This window comes from Haliotis rufescens, unplaced genomic scaffold (assembly GCF_023055435.1).
Source record: "Haliotis rufescens isolate VD_foot unplaced genomic scaffold, xgHalRufe1.0.p SCAF_10, whole genome shotgun sequence".
Lineage (NCBI taxonomy): Eukaryota > Metazoa > Mollusca > Gastropoda > Lepetellida > Haliotidae > Haliotis > Haliotis rufescens.
In genome coordinates, this window is record NW_025963780.1 from 43,387,748 (window position 1) to 43,405,712 (window position 17,965).

General features: G+C 39.6%; 1 protein-coding gene across 2 annotated transcripts in view; it reads left to right on the forward strand.

Moving 5' to 3' along the window:
* Positions 1-468: 468 nt before the first annotated feature.
* LOC124117872 (dnaJ homolog subfamily B member 6-like) overlaps positions 469-17,965 on the forward strand; it is a 79,966-nt gene continuing 62,469 nt past the window's right edge. The window contains exon 1 of one of the 2 annotated variants that reach the window (XM_048391074.1): positions 469-538. The gene's annotated coding sequence lies outside the window, so the exon portion shown is untranslated. Of the gene's footprint in view, positions 539-558; positions 582-17,965 lie in introns of those variants that run through there. The other variant, XM_048391099.1, reaches the window with a different exon arrangement.

A 17,965-nucleotide genomic window follows, 5' to 3' on the forward strand; every position in this document is an offset into this window, starting at 1 on the left:
CAAAGAACATAATCATCCATCGAATTTTTACTTTAACATAAAAAAGAAACACTACATCTTGCAAGAAACATGTTTTTTTTGTCAAAACAGATTGTGAAAAATAGATGCCAATTTTCATGGAATCGGGATGGACTAAAACATCATAAAACGCAACAGACGTTGAATCATTTTATCCAATCGGTCTAAAGCATTTCACCCACTCCTGGACGCTTGGAAGATGTTCATGGTGGCCATATCACGTGTAATGCTATTGCGCACTATGCCTTGCGCATGTGATAAGCGAATCCAGTTGAGTCCGTATTGTTTGTAGTCATGGAAACCCGTCATACGCAATAAGTATTAGTACTTTTATAATACTATGTTCAGACAGATAATTGTTCTTGTTGTTATTTATGATCCACAACAATGGTCTGTTTTGTCCCGCAAGATCATAATGCGTAATTGTGAAAGATTCTCGCGAGAGCGAGATCATGCGTGTGTTTATAAATAGAAACAGGAGGTCAGTCCATATTGTGTCAAAAGGATCTATTATCGTTAGGTGAGTTATGGATCACTAATCGTTTAAGGATTAACGTTGTAAGGTAATGTCTTTGTTAATCTGCTCCATCCACGCTTCACGATAATCCCATTTTGTTTAAAATGTGCCACAACGAAACGGGCCCTCTTTCAGTTTTCAGTGGTGACGACTCCACAAGGCCGTTACAGCCACTTTGTGTTGGATCTGAAATTAGGCCTAGTGCAGATCTAACTCCTTATTCCGATGTCTCGTTTCGTTTTAGTACTGCATTTATTTTAATTTAGATTACGTATTCCTACTAAAACATTACTTTTTAAAGAAATAATTCCTTTGTTGACAATGTGACCCTAGACACACTGTCTGACAGTGATATGGTCTAAAAGACAATACACACAGGTCGTCAGCTGGTCATGATGGTGATGTTTAGTACATTGCACGGACAAATGTTTTGAAAATTATGAACCTTTTGAGACTTATTTTCTATCCAAACCCTCTACCAATAATTACCTCTGCTTACATATATAACATAAGAAAACCTGTGGCTCCCACATCTACATTTCAATGTCTTGTTCCCTCTGCCTTTGCCATTCACTTAAAAGTCCACAGAGAGAATGTATAGGACTTCCATAATAAAAAACCTGTAAAGTATAAACAGGATTGTCATGTATATGGGGTCTACCCCCTTCAAGGTGTTTCCAAAGGGCTAGGAGCTTCCAGAATCTACCCACTTCAAGGTATTTTCAAGGTGTATAGAGCGCCCAGAATCTACCCACTTCAAGGTATTTTCAAGGTGTATAGAGCGCCCAGAATCTACACACTTCAAGGTATTTTCAAGAGGTATAGAGCTCCCAGAATCTACCCACTTCAAGGTATTTTCAAGGTGTATAGAGCTCCCAGAATCTACCCACTTCAAGGTATTTTCAAGAGTATAGAGCTCCCAGAATCTACCCACTTCAAGGTATTTTGAAGGTGTATAGAGCTCCCAGAATCTACCCACTTCAAGGTATTTTCAAGGTGTATAGAGCTCCCAGAATCTACCCACTTCAAGGTATTTTGAAGGGGTATAGAGCTCCCAGAATCTACCCACTTCAAGGTATTTTCAAGAGTATAGAGCTCCCAGAATCTACCCACTTCAAGGTATTTTCAAGGTGTATAGAGCGTCCAGAATCTACCCACTTCAAGGTATTTTCAAGGGGTATAGAGCTCCCAGAATCTACCCCCTTCAAGGTATTTTCAAGGTGTATAGAGCTCCCAGAATCTACCCACTTCAAGATATTTTCAAGGTGTATAGAGCTCCCAGAATCTACCCACTTCAAGGTATTTTGAAGGTGTATAGAGCTCCCAGAATCTACCCACTTCAAGGTATTTTCAAGGGGTATAGAGCTCCCAGAATCTACCCACTTCAAGGTATTTTCAAGAGTATAGAGCTCCCAGAATCTACCCACTTCAAGGTATTTTCAAGGTGTATAGAGCGTCCAGAATCTACCCACTTCAAGGTATTTTCAAGGGGTATAGAGCTCCCAGAATCTACCCCCTTCAAGGTATTTTCAAGGTGTATAGAGCTCCCAGAATCTACCTGCTTCAAGGTATTTTGAAGGTGTATAGAGCTCCCAGAATCTACCCACTTCAAGGTATTTTCAAGGGGTATAGAGCTCCCAGAATCTACCCACTTCAAGGTATTTTCAAGAGTATAGAGCTCCCAGAATCTACCCACTTCAAGGTATTTTCAAGGTGTATAGAGCTCCCAGAATCTACCCACTTCAAGGTATTTTCAAGGTGTATAGAGCTCCCAGAATCTACCCACTTCAAGGTATTTTGAAGGGGTATAGAGCTCCCAGAATCTACCCACTTCAAGGTATTTTGAAGGGGTATAGAGCTCCCAGAATCTACCCACTTCAAGGTATTTTGAAGGTGTATAGAGCTCCCAGAATCTACCCACTTCAAGGTATTTTGAAGGGGTATAGAGCTCCCAGAATCTACCCACTTCAAGGTATTTTCAAGAGTATAGAGCTCCCAGAATCTACCCACTTCAAGGTATTTTCAAGGTTTTTAGAGCGTCCAGAATCTACCCACTTCAAGGTATTTTCAAGGGGTATAGAGCTCCCAGAATCTACCCCCTTCAAGGTATTTTCAAGGTGTATAGAGCTCCCAGAATCTACCTGCTTCAAGGTATTTTGAAGGTGTATAGAGCTCCCAGAATCTACCCACTTCAAGGTATTTTCAAGGGGTATAGAGCTCCCAGAATCTACCCACTTCAAGGTATTTTCAAGAGTATAGAGCTCCCAGAATCTACCCACTTCAAGGTATTTTCAAGGTGTATAGAGCTCCCAGAATCTACCCACTTCAAGGTATTTTGAAGGTGTATAGAGCTCCCAGAATCTACCCACTTCAAGGTATTTTGAAGGGGTATAGAGCTCCCAGAATCTACCCACTTCAAGTTTTTTTCAAGAGTATAGAGCTCCCAGAATCTACCCACTTCAGCCTATTGTCCATCTTCTGTTATGAAAACACATCCGTGGTGTGTCTGCTGAAAAAGCTACATGCAGATGACAATAATTATGACATCACTAGTTAAGCAGACTAAGTGCAGTGTGAGGGGTTGCACGGCAGGTTCCAGTGAGTATTTGATGCACAACATCAGTTGAATTACATTTCCGCGAATACTTTTGGCATGGCACTGTACCACCTTCTGTGTATTAACATGAATATGGAGCTGCCAGAATCTTCTCTCTTCAGTGTATTACCAGAGATGTGAACATCTTGTACCATAAATTTTGAAAATACTTGATTTGTCAATCAGAGGTTTCAAATCACAATAACCTTTTCTGATTGAAACAGCTGATCTTACCATCACTGTGGAAGCTAATTATTTAGCAAAGTACTTCTTTCTCAAACATTGTCAGTAGTATTTTGAAATGATATGTACGTTAACTGGTTGCAAAATGCAGAGTTGCAGTAACTACCATTATCGTGATTATTCAAATAGTGTTTCCTTTCACCTGTAATTACCGTTTTTAACCAGTAAAATAAGGCTTGGACCTGTAATTCATGTGACTGCCAGCCCAGCTTCAGACTCTCTAGGGATGAGGTAGCTTAAAGCCCACATGGGTCATAATAGAATGGAGACATATAAAAATACCCTGGATAACTGAGGATGCTGTATCTGAAGATGGTCATGTTTCAGGTCACTCCATCATGTATCAGAGCTCCAGATAACTTTTTGAGGAATTGAGTTTTTACTCTCGGGTTTCTATTTTGATTGGGTTATTACATTTTTCATTGGGTAACCAATATTGTCTATCTCATCTATTCATCACTCTATAAGGTTCTTCCCAAAATGAGTAAACATTTTGACATTTAAAAAAAAATGAAATAATGTTTTAAATGTATATAACGGTTCTAAATATAGGTTTGACTTGGAAAGTAAATTAGCTCGTAATTATGTTTCGGAAATTAGCATCTTTATATGCATGCTGAAAAAACTTCATTGGGTATTTACGCGTGCTGTTTTCAAACAATTTAGTTTTCCATTCATTGCATGCAATTCTGTACGCAAGTTAATTGAAAGTAATTTGGTTTTGAATAGTTTTACGCAAATACGCGGCTTATCTGTAGCTCTGATGTATATTGTGTACCTGCGGTTTCCTCTCGCTCAGCCAGCATCTCAGCATGCCTACTATCTGTGCTAAGTACTTCATGGTCTGTTGGCCCATGGCTTGTTTACACTACTTATCTACATTACTTATCTGTAGTATCTTAACCATGGCTGGACTGGTGTAACTAGACATGCGTGGTGAGACTGGTTTGACCAAATTGTACCTGTACTTACCTTGTTGACTGTAGTTGTTCTCTTTGTGCCAAGTAAAATGTTTTACAGTCTGTTAACATTCGTTTATATTAGGGATGCAACGAATACACTATGAGGCAAATACGATTCATATCACGAATATAGGGTAAGGAATATGAATATCAAGTAGGCAGTTGATGTATTATTTGTTATATTCAGTGAATCAATAGCAACGTAAATTATTTGACATGGTTTTTTTTTATTAATATATTATTCATTCATATACTGCACTTATCCAGGTACTAGTATCTGCTCAAATGCAACAATGACCAGTGACCACATTACTTTCAAATTAAATATTATAAGAGTGTTGTCTTTAAAGAGATCTATAAATATCATATGTTTTTATGGATGTTTTTAGGTACAGAGTATGAAATGCACATAATTGCATTTTCATAAATGTTTGTTTCTAGTGCACATGAATAACAAATTTAGTTCATGAAAGGATACAGTTAGATTCACTGAATGTCCGAGTGAATCGTAACTGCCCAAGTCCATATATTAACATGTGACCACGGTTAAACCCATTGGTGATAGCTAGCCAGTCCACAGCTCATTTTGGGCTAGGGGTTGGTGTAAAATAACTAGATTTAGGGATAAGACAAGTTTAAACAACTAGTCCCTCTAGATTTTCACTAGACTCAGTCTAACAGACAAGTGGCTGTGTCTAACCCTGTACAAGTAAATTGAAGACGATGTCAAGACACAACTTTGGATTCAGATGGCTGATAGATTCATTTTGGGCTCTTACCTACTTACTGCACACAGTAAACTTATTCAGGATGTCAGTCTCGTTCAAAGAGAAAAGAAAACCATAATCACAAGAACTTATGACTGTAAAACTTAAAATTAGGTCCAAAAATAAATCCAGTGTATATGGTTTTCTGTGGATTGCGATGCTTATGTTATTGAGTGACAAGCTGTTGCAAGAGATTTAATAAGCTTCCTGCACAGATGACATGTTTGATCATTATTTAGGACGATTGCATCAAGACCTGTCGGGGATATAGCACAGCAACCTTTAATCAAATGAAGTAAGCTCAGCAAAGGGAGCAAGTGTTTGTCTCGTTACTGCAGGTGTGAAATACCTGTCCAGTTTGCGAGGAGGCTGTGTATTGCACCACAGCAGTAACCATGGTAACCTTACCAGCCAGTGTCATCATAGGGATGGACTGTTCCTTCTTCCCCCCCTTTCTCTTCCCCCCTTCCCCTTCTCCCCCCCCCCCCCCCCTCTCTCTCTCTCTCTCTCTCCCCCCTTTATCTCTTTCTCCCCCCAGTAATATTAGGCTTGGACCTGTAATTCATGTGACTGGCAGTCCCTGTGGACCGGCAAATAAAATACCTTATAAATCTTTGTTGTTTATTAAAACATTGGCGATATTCATATAAGTATATATTTTTTAACAAAGTCAGCTTGGCTGTAACCATCAGGGTTTCCCCTTGTCTATTTCAGTGCAAGGAAATAACATTTTGCTTTGCTTTGCGGCTAAATATATATATGTGCCAGCTTAGCCTCAAAATATTGTGTCTGAACTTTGTGTGAATGACATGTAGATCTAACTAAGTTGCTTAAGAGATGACGTCATTGCACTGAACATTATGTTGAAAGAATTAAAACCAGTTAATTTTCATATGTTTTTTGGGGGCACGGGTGGCCCAGTGGTCTAACTCTAAGGCGCCGCGATTCGCTGTGCAGAGTTGCGTCCCTTGGGCACGCCAGAAACCTATGGTTCGCCCCGATTATGTTTCTAGGTTTGTCTGCACCATACCCGTGCTTGTGGGTTTCACTGAAGTGGTAAACGTCTGAGACCTGCATCACTTGGGGCTTTCCTCCCACATTAAGCTGACACGCCGTGATATAACTGGAATACTGTTAAAAGCGGCGTTAAACTCAACTCACTAACTCACTCACTCATATGTTTTTTAACTAGTTGAAAGTTGGGACTGACAAAAATTAGGGGGGACTGGTAATGTTTAGAGTTGCCAGTGCACCAGCACTTTCCAAAACCTGCGAGAACACTGATTCAAAGTATGTGTGGCAATACAGTATAGACATTGACTAGGAGAGTATATGTGAAGTTGTGGGGACAATGGAGAGCTTCAAAGTTTGGCGTTTTCTATATCCAATTGTGATGTCGTATCTTTTGTGTTTCAAATTGTGATGGGGGGCACGGGTGGCCTGGGTGGCACAGTCATCTAAGGCACCTCGATTCGCTGTGCAGAGTTGCGTCCCTTGGGCACGCCAGAAACCTATAATTGTGGGTTCGAATCCAGGTTTGCCCTGTTTATGTTTCTAGGTTTGTCAGCATCATACCCATGCTCGTGGGTTTCAACAGAGTGGTAAACGTCTGAGACCTGCATCACTTCGTGCTTTTCTCCTTCATTGACCTGACACGCCGTTATATAACTGGAATGACTGTTAGAAGCAAACGTTAAACCCAACTCACTCACTCAAATTGTGATGTGATGTGTACAACTAAACTTTGTCATGCTTGTTTATTTTTCTTTAGGGGTGCTCACTTATCTTTGCTTTCAAAGTCAGACTAATGTTAGTTGCAGTGTATTTCCATTGTGTAGGTACCAGGAGGGTAACAGAGTTGTCACACGCTGGGAAGGAGCATGGGTATCAATGTATAAAGGCCATTTCTGGTGCCTCACTCTGTGATATTTTGAATTTTTTTTGTGAAACCATACTCGCTCACCATGCTCACTAACCCAAATCATGATAGTGTTAACCATTTTAACAGTGGAAAAATTTGGCATTCCTTGAGTCAAGTAGTATATCAATAAAACTCAGTGTCCCAAAGACCCCATGAGGTTTATTACCCTGCCATCTATAGGCCCGAAGGTATAATCTGGAGCTTCTGGAATCTACCTCGAGGTACATTTCTGGCAACTGTTCAGATCTAACCCAGGTTTGGAAAGGTGCCCACATTCTTTCAGGAATTGCGCTGGATGGTTAGGCTGAAGGACAGGAAGAAATTTCAAGAAGTTGTCCAGGTACAGTCAAATAAGTCTAAAGGTTTTGACAAATTTCATGTAACTTTAACATACCCTAATCATACCAATGGACAAACTGATGAAATATACATCTATTAATGATACCATGGAGACACAATCACATGTCATTCAAGAAGTCATGTATGGTACAATAGGCAGGGTTCTTTTGTTCAGGCCACAATAAAAAAAGCCTTTCTTTTTCCCAACACTGCAAAATAGTTCTTACTAAAAAGGTTTGGGTTTTTTGCCAATTATGTTCCTTAAATTTCCATATGTGCCCCAATATCTGAATGTTTGACCATAAAAGATAGTCCCTGCTCATTTTAATTTTTGTGGTCGGAATGACAGTAACAATCAGAACCTACCTACCCAACTTCACAGTACGTGTGTCGTGTTGTCTGACACATATATTCGTTATCATTGTCTTAGTTTTTGTTTTCACTGATCATGTTGGCATGTTTTGTGTGTGTTAGTAGGTTGAACATGTTTATGCATAAGATTTGACACCAATAAAAGGTAATTAATAGCAATATGAAATGGAATTAAAATACAAACATTGTCTTCTTGAGCATGTTTAAGACTGAATAATAAAACCATCAAGGTTATTACAAGCAGGATAAGAAACTGATGTGAAAACTCCAAAAATATGTTTTAGTCATCTTACTCATAGTCCTATTGATACAATGTTGAAGATACAGGGCTAATTGCACTCAGTGTTGAGTAAATCATGCGTAAAGAAAAGGGGACACAATCATGATTAGATCACAGAATTTAGTCTGGTAGGTTTAGAATCGCTCGACATGCTTTTTGAGACTGAGGTTTGCTACCCCACCCTTGAATTAGTTAATGTTGACAGTACCAGGTCACTGTGACCTGGCAGAGGAACCCACTCTAACCTTTCTCAGCAGCAGCAGTAAATACCTGAGTGTAACGTATAGGTGTGAGAGCAGTAATTGCACTGTCTTTGTGCAAGGTGTACTGATGGGAACCGATACAGTAGTAAAACATCCCCACTTTGGAGAGTTTAGATTGCTGTGTGAATACCTATTGGGCCAGGTAATCCGTTGCCCGTGAAACCATTCATCCTGGTGTCAGAAACAGATGTGCAAGAGACCTGTATTAATGTGAAATTGATGGTCCTCATATGTTGCAGTCTGTCGGCCTACCCAAACAAAGTATAAGCTGCATTTGCTGTAGATATTGATGCTATTAGACTATTGCTAACTGAACATACTTGACCGAACAGAATTTTTCTTGACACTGGCTCAGGACTCACCGGGACTAGTGATTAATGTCACAGGTTGTCTTGTAATTATGGCTCTCATCGTTAGGTGGGTGTATTGATATTTAAAAACTTATGACATGATTATTTCAATAAATTTTTATACGATTCTGATAATTGCCAAATAATGATTTCTCTTAAAAAGATATCAAAATGTGGTAACAAATACAGATATGACCACCAAATACACTACCAGTACGGTAAAGTGGCTATTTTGCAACAAGAGCATGGGAAATGATCATGTTGATAGTAAGGCTGCACGGAATTACGGGTATATCGGTAAATCGAGGTTCATTCTTTCCACGATATGTATCACAATATGTTTTAATGCTCAGTGTACATGGTATATCGGGTGATTTCAAATAGAGATTTTTATCATGTGTTTACTGTTATAAACTTGCCAAATACATGTGCCTTCGAAATGTTTCTGTAATTCCAAAATGCAAGTTCCCATGCTGGAGTTCATCCGTGGCAGTGGTGTAACACCAAGTCATCACTGTCCCGGAGCGTGCATCAGCGTTGGAAATTGGCACTAGTCCTGTTGTCCTTGCCAAACTGCCCAATAGTTAAGGTATCATAAGGACTTGTAGAAATTTGCCCTTTTTAAAGGTTTTGCTATGTGTTATCATTATCAGGACTAGTGGACTAAAACTGTTTGTTTCTACTGCTGGTGCATCCTTTCGTATCTATTGAATGAGTAAACATTATGCTGTTCCAGCATCTTGTTTTGTTCCATTTATGAACTTTAATTCCTGCATTGATGTTTCAAATTGTTTCTGAATTCAAAATTTGGAATTATACAAAAGATTGTGATACATATCGAAATACGGCCTTGTGCATTGTAAAATATTTTGATACACTTTAAACATCAGTACCCATCCTTAGTTGATAGGACTTAACGTGCTTAAGGTTAAACATGCATGCATTTATCTTATTCTCTGTCATGTTCAAGTTGAATATCAAGTCAGCTTCAGACTCCCTAGGGATGAGGTAGCTTAAAGCCCACATGGGTCATAATAGAATGGAGACATATAAAAATACCCTGGATAACTGAGGATGCTGTATCTGAAGATGGTCATATTTCAGGTCACTCCATCATGTATCAGAGCTCCAGATAACTTTTTGAGCAATTGAGTTTTTACTCTCGGGTTTCTATTTTAATTGGGTTATTTCATTTTTCATTGGGTAACCAATATTTTTTCACTTATCTATTCATCACTCTATCTATGGGTTCTTCCCAAAATGAGTAAACATTTTGAGAATTAAAAAAAATGAAATAATGTTTTAGATGTAATATAACGGATCTAAATATAGGCTTGACTCGAAAGTAAATTAGCTCGTAATTGTGTTTCGGAAATTAGCATCGTTATATGCATGCCAAAAAGTCTTCATTGGGTATTTACGCGTGCTGTTTTCAAACAATTGAGTTTTCCACTTAATGCATGCGTTTCTGTACGCAAGTTAATTGAAAGTAATTTGGTTTTGAATAGTTTTGGGGGGTATTTTATGCAAATACGCGGCTTATCTGTAGCTCTGATGTACTTTGTGTACCTGCGGTTTCCTCTCGCTAAGCCAGCATCTCAGCATGCCTACTATCTGTGCTAAGTACTTCATGGTCTGTTGGCCCATGGCTTGTTTACCCTACAGGGGTAGAAACTAACATATATAGTCCACTAGTCCTTATAATGATAACATATAGCAAAACCCTTAAAAATGGCAAATTTCTACTAGTCCTTATGATACCTTAACTATTGACCAGTTTGGCAAGGACTACAGGACTAGTGCCAATTTCTAAGGCTGCCCTACTTATCTACATTACTTATCTGTACTATCTTAACCATGGCTGGACTGGTGTAACTAGACATGCGTGGTGAGACTGGTTTGACCAAATTGTACCTGTACTTACCTTGTTGACTGTAGTTGTTCTCTTTGTGCCAAGTAAAATGTTTTACAGTCTGTTAACATTCGTTTATATTAGGGATGCAACGAATACACTATGAGGCGAATAGGATTCATAATCATGAATATAGGGTAACGAATATGGATATTAATTCACAAATCAATATCAAGTAGGCAGTTGATGTATTATTTGTTATATTCAGTGAAACAATAAAAACATAAATTATTTGTCACGGTTTGTTAAATATTAATATATTATGCATAGAGAATACTACTCATTCTCATCAGATACCATAGATAGTTCATGTGTTTCGTAAAAATGGTATCTAACGAGAATGAGTGTAGTATTTTATTTATTACCTACGTTAAATGTATATTTAAGTGTAAATACATAACAACTTTTGTCTGTTGACAGACCAAACTGAAACCAGTTGCAAAATCTGGGTGCACATGAATATTGATATATGCCCAAATATGGGCATTGTTGACATTTCTGTGCATACGCATCAACAACATGCGCCTGCAGTTGTGTTTGCAAACAAAACAGCACCGACGCTCAAGATCCTTTGGGAAGAAATTCTTCAACTTATGGTAATTCAAGCGCCATGTTGTTAGTATGAAGGACACCTATAAGAAAAGTCACATTAGCGCCACGTTTTGAATATCGGACTTGGAAAATGGAAATCAGAGTGTTCGCCAAAGACATTCATGTTAACTGTACCACCCTATACTGAAGACGTGAAAATCAACAAACTCAAGTCTGCTTGCATGTCAGTGACAGCTTTGAACGATCGAAGGGCAAGGTCCCCACCGGAATAAGGATTGACGACCGTGATCTTCTCACAGCGTTTTACGCTAGACATAGGGAATGTTAATGTTCACATTTGGGATGTTTGGGGCCACAAAATCAGAAATCAGGCACACTTCCACAGAGTTTTTGCTTCACTTTTAGTGAGCTGGTCGTGCAGTCGTGTACGTTCATTCATGAACAACACCGCCCGAAACAGCACCACAAAATACGCTTTGACGGGGACATTGATTGCACGCTCATGGGGACCCTCGCTCTATTGATTGGTAGTCGTACATTGTAAATGGATATAGCTCGATTATATAATGTCTGCAGAAGCTCTATGCATAACTTATATATAATGCAAACCGAATTTGATGAGTGTTATTATTTTGTTTGGTTTAATAAAGTGTTTTAAATATCTCTCATTCTCATTAATTTCTTCAGTTCTGCCTTGTTGCAAAATGAATGACGTCTCGCAATTTTTTATGAATGAAAAAAGTAGTCCCGTTGTGACAGAGGTCACGGTTATCCAATCAAAACGAATAAAACAAGGTCAACCTTGTACGACACACGTGTGACGTACGGATTTAGTATCTTACCACCTGTATCTTTACCACGTGGGTAATAAATTTATGTACTGTACTTATCCAGGTACTAGTATCTGCTCAAATGCAACAATGACCAGTGACCACATTACTGTTAAATTAAATATTATAAGAGTTTTGTCTTTGAAGAGATCTATACATATCATACGTTCTTATGGATATTTTTAGATACAGGGTATGAAATGCACATGATTGCATTTTCATGAATATTCGATTCTAGTGGCCATGAATTTAATTTAATTCATGAATGGATACAGTTCGATTCACTGAATGTCCGAGTGAATCGTAACAGCCCAAGTCCATATATTAACATGTGACCACGGTTAAACCCATTGGTGATAGCTAGCCAGTCCGCAGCTCATTTTTGGCTAGGGGTTGGTGTAAAATAACTAGATTTAGGGATAAGACAAGTTTAAACAACTAGTCCCTCTAGATTTTCACTAGACTCAGACTAACAGACAAGTGGCTGTGTCTAACCCTGTACAAGTAAATTGAAGACGATGTCAAGACACAACTTTGGAGTCACATGGCTGATAGATTCATTTTGGGCTCTTACCTACTTACTGCGTACAGTAAACTTATTCAGGATGTCAGTCTCGTTCAAAGAGAAAAGAAAACCGTAATCACAAGAACTTATGACTGTAAAACTTAAAATTAGGTCCAAAAATAAATCCAGTGTATATGGTTTTCTGTGCATTGCGATGCTTATGTTATTGACTGACAAGCTGTTGCAAGAGATTTAATAAGCTTCCTGCACAGATGACATGTTTGATCATTATTTAGGACGATTGCATCAAGACCTGTCGGGGATATAGCACAGCAACCTTTAATCAAATGAAGTAAGCTCAGCAAAGGGAGCAAGTGTTTGTCTCGTTACTGCAGGTGTGAAATACCTGTCCAGTTTGTGAGGAGGCTGTGTATTGCGCCACAGCAGTAACCTTACTGTGTTGTACTCTTGCCAGTGTTTGCCCAGGAGGTATGGAAGTGTGTGCAAGGAAAAGCACACACCTCACACCTACCTAGGCAAGTCACTTGTGCTGTTGTGTCAGCATGAGCCATATCATGCTGGGGCTGGTTTTGGTGAGTTGGCATTTGTAGATTCTGATGGTAGGGTCGGCCTGTGTGTCTAACGTTTCATGTGTGCTCCAAGGTTTGGAAAAGCTTTTTTTACAGTTGTCTTTAGACATGTTGCTTACAACTAGTGGATTAATTCCAAATGTGTACAGCATCACTTGATATGCTTAGCATTAAACTGTTGATGTTGGTCAGTATCTCATTGCCTGTCATTTCTTCTGTGCTGTGCTTTTTTAAATTTCAATATTAACGTTTTCCACATGGGGTTGGGGTGGGTTCATGTCCAGGTGTTCTATGGTATTTTGATCAAGCAACTATGTTAGTCTTTAATGTTTATCTTTAGAGTTGTGGCAAGAACCCCAGAACTTTTCATGCAGTGTCATGCACTTTAGGTATCATTTCAGTACATACTTAGGCAGTCATTTTGTGTTTTGCACAGGACCTTAGGACATGACGGAGACCCGTGAAGATTCGGGGTAGAATAGGTGTTCAGCAACCCATCCTTTCTGTATGCTTGCCGTATGCTTGCTGTATGCTTGTCGGAAGAGGCAACTAACGGGATCGGGTGGTCAGACTTGCTGACTTGGTTGATGCATGTCATCGTATCCCATTTGTGTGGATTGATGCTCATGATGTCAATCACTGGATTGTCTGGTCCAGACTTGATTATTTATAGACCGCGTCATATAGCTGGAATACTGCTGAGTGCGGCATAAAACATCAAACAAACAAAACAAAACAAAACAAAACATGACGGAGGTTAGTCTTGTCTTAGCGACCTCATCCTGTGGTCATTCCAGGTTATAGTCCCCAGCAACCTATCCTTGTTGTCGGAGTTGACAAATGGATTGGTAGGTCAGATACATGCAATGAATCACTGGACTGGATTTATTTACAGTCTGTCATAGGGATGGACTGTTCCTTCTCTTTCTCTCTCCCCCTGCCAGCCCCCCACCGCCACCCCCACCCCAATTTATTGCTACATTCACTGCCGTTTTCCCACCATTATATCCCAGACCAGTTTTCAAGAGCTTGCAGCCACCATGTTATTTATATCATGTCCTCGAGATATTCATTGCTCTCCTTATCATGCCTTTGAAAGTTAAAACATTCCCGTCTGATTTCTTAATTAAGTCAGGGAAAGATAACCATGTTTCTTTTAACCAGACAAGATGACAAACTGATTTAGCAAAACACAAACTGAAATTCCACAGCAGTTGCTTTTTCTTATACTATATGTATACGTCTATCCATCCACTATGTCTAACGAGTGTATAATTGAGCCTAGCTAGGCTGTATATAAGTAGGTGAGGTTGATAAGCAAGGCATGTGAGGGATGTGGTTTCTCTAGGGTGAGGGGGCAGGGGAGGCAACCCAGGGTGTTGAGAGGTGGAAGCTTGCTGGGGAGGCTGACACGCTCCTGCCCTGATAAACTGTAGAGGCCAGCAGGAATCGGAGCCACCTGCCTCAGATAACCAGCCATGGATTGGCTACAGAAACACTGCTCTGCTGCATTTTAGGGTTCAATCTTTAATTTTAGAGCTATAACAATACATGGGCATGGTTTGATATGGCCACTACTTGGCTAGTCCCAAACAAACTTATGAAAAGTTGTAAGCCCTGCTATCAATGATAGTTTTCTCAGGGTTTGACGTTCCCACTAGGCCAAGATAAGTGAAACGTTGTAAGCATTGTATCAATATTATTTTTCTCAGGGTTTGACTAGGCTGCTAGTATGGGACTATTGAAAAGTTTGTTGAAGGTGTTGTACAATATCTTGAAGTGGCATTTGTATCAGAAGTAGTATTTTCAGGGATTCAATATGTTGACTTACTAAGGCTGCTGGTCCAAGACTGGTCGAAAGTTGTGAGGGTTTATATTATATCTTGAAGTGGCATTTGTATTTAGTAGAAGTTTTCTCAGTGTGCGACTAAGCCTCCGAAACTGACCACCTGATCCATTTGGTCACTGCTTGGGACACAGTGCGAAAAGCACAGGTTGCTGGGGACCTATATTCTTACCCGGTATCCCCACATCTGTACAATTACCTGTTCCTTGTGGAAGAAAACTGGAAGCTGTTCACCAATGGTTTTGGACTAGCACCAATGTATCTTCACTAACAGGACAGATAATCATGATAATCCCCAATTCATCTTCTCAAGGCAGGTGGATTGTGTGCTAATTATATATCAGGCCTTGATGCTCCTTTCCCAATCAGCAGAACTCTCATTGTCGTGGCTAGCAATTTCTTGATTGTCTGGCCAGTGGAGTGGTTCACTGGTTGAGTCTCTTGTTTGTAGTAGCACTGCGACACACAGTTATTCAGGGTATACCTGGCGGTTGGGTTTTTACGCCAAATTGATCCCCACTGTACCCATTTCCTCATTTCTTAAAACTAGCATGGGATTGGTCATTCTTACCCTAGAGACCCTAGAGCATCAAATTACACATTTACCCCCATTCCACTATCATCTCATCTCTAACAGTAACAGCCTCTACTCTTTTCGTTCTCAGCTCTAGGAAATTTAGAGACCTCAGGGCTCCTTTGATACTTTAGTGTACCTCTATAGAATGTTATATTTTACCTTATAGATGACTCTATATTAGTTCAGTGGACTAGAGAGACCTTATTCTACCCTGGTTGTTGTTGCACAAAACAACCTTAGTGCTACGACTGTCGTACGTCTATGTTAAGGTATGGGAGTTACGATCACCTTAAAGTTAAGATCACTTTGTACAATGGCACCCAGACAAAGGCCATTGTTTTCTTCAGATTGTTTGTATATAGGACATTCTGTTTCCGTACTGACAGTGGGTGATTATATCATGTTTATTGTTTGCTTGGGGACAATATAAAATAGTATGCACCACCTGTGATAACGAACCTGTCCTGGGCTTCTACCATGTCTAAGATGTAGCAGACATGTTTGCCTGTATGCACAACATGTTGGTTAAAACATGGTGTTCACATCGACCACTACTGCCTTCCCGACCCGTGAAGATCTGGGTAGAATAGGTTTTCAACAACCCATGCTTGCCGTAAAATGCGACTGTGCTCATCATCAGTGGCCACTAAAGGGATCGGGTGATCAGGCTCGCCGACTTGTTTGATGCATATCATCGTATCCCAATTGCATGGAACCGCCTCCGTGGTCTTGTGGTAGTGCGTCCGCCCGGAGAGCGGAAGGTCCGGGGTTCAATCCCTGGCTGCGTCATACCAAAAGACGTTAAAAGATGGTACTTGTTGTTACCCTGTCAAGCGCTCGGCATTAAGGGGCTAAAACAAGGACTGGTCGGCTCAGAGTCAGTATACTGTGTCTGAGTGGGGTATTCATGTTAAACTGCGGCATGGTATCTCAGTGGGCTAGCACTATAAATCGGCATCAGTCCGGACTAGTTCAAGCAGCCACACACACACACGTACATGCACGTCGCTATATAAGTGCAATAATCTTGGACGCGACGTTAAACCCCATTTCACCTCACCTCACCAATTGCATGGATCGATGCTCATGATGTCAATCATTCGATTGCCTGGTCCAGACAGCCCTCATATAACTGGAATATTGCTGAATGCAGCATTAAACAACAAACAACAAACTAAAACATGGTGTAAAGTAAATATTTGAACAAAATTAGTTCATTCGTGTTTATTGATTGTAGTGGATATAGTGTTGACACAATTGATCACATGTTGATAGGGACAAACCAGTTGTCAAAACATGTCCGCATGGTGTTTGAAGCTAGCTTTGAAGCCAGCTTTGAAGCCAGCTTTGAAGCCAGGAGTTTTCCTAGCCTTTGCTATCTCAAGGTCAGACTGACTCCCAAGAAATTAGTTTTCAACATGTTCAAGTCCAACAGAAATGATGGGAGTCACAAGTATTGCTCATACATAAACAGATATCAAGTTTACATTTCCAACAAACTTTATTTACATCAAGCGTGTCAGATATATTTCATGAAATATGGGGGTTCCCTGTGTCAGGAAAAAGTGAAACGTCCCATGTCTGCTGAAAGTGAGAGTTAAGATCTAGCAAGAAAATACATACAGGTCTATTAAATTTTTACCACAAATTCAACTTCCAATGGGATACACTCCTGTGGGGATTCTGGCTTAGAATAAGTCCCCTGGGCCAACTATACCACATGTAATTGTAATGTATTTGTAATTGACAAAGACCAGGAAGTATCTTAACCATGTCAACTGATATTAACCTAGCCGAGACTTCGTACATTCTAGGTAATATATGCTTTATACATCTGGTAGTAGTACACCTAGGTCGTTATCACATAGTAAATTGTAGGTTATATGTATAGAATAGACTCCAAAGATGTCTGACCACGTAGTTTACTCTGAGGCTGTCAGGCCGTCGCCAACTAATAAAGCCTAATCTAGGTTTAAGTATATATAGCGATGACATCATGTACAGGGCTTGAAAAAATTAAAGAATTGATTCTCAGGCAATGGCTTTTGAAAATATAGTGCGGATGGTGAGGTTTGTTTTGGTTGTTCAAACTAACATGTGACCAAAGAAACAGTTGTGTATAATCAATTTGGGAAGGGCATAAATGTATTCCTTGATGAGTTAAGTACAGTATTTGACTAGCAGTGTGTGCATAATACGCGCATAAGATGAGCTTTGATTTTATTTTACAACTCTAAGATGTTATCGTGAGCACACAACACTGGAATTAACTTTTATCCAAGATTTCAAGCAATTTTATTCAGCGAAATCGTGTACTGATTGGCAAATCACACCAATTCACCATGTACTGAATGTGTAGTTCATTATGTCCAGTGATGTTTTATTGTAAATTTCTTGTTTTCATTGACCAAATTTGCAGACAGCAATACACATGATACAAGCATACCAAATCCTATTGCCGCCATGACCTTTACACGAGATGCACAGTAAAGCAGTGCGCATGTACACCGTAACACAGTATTTTG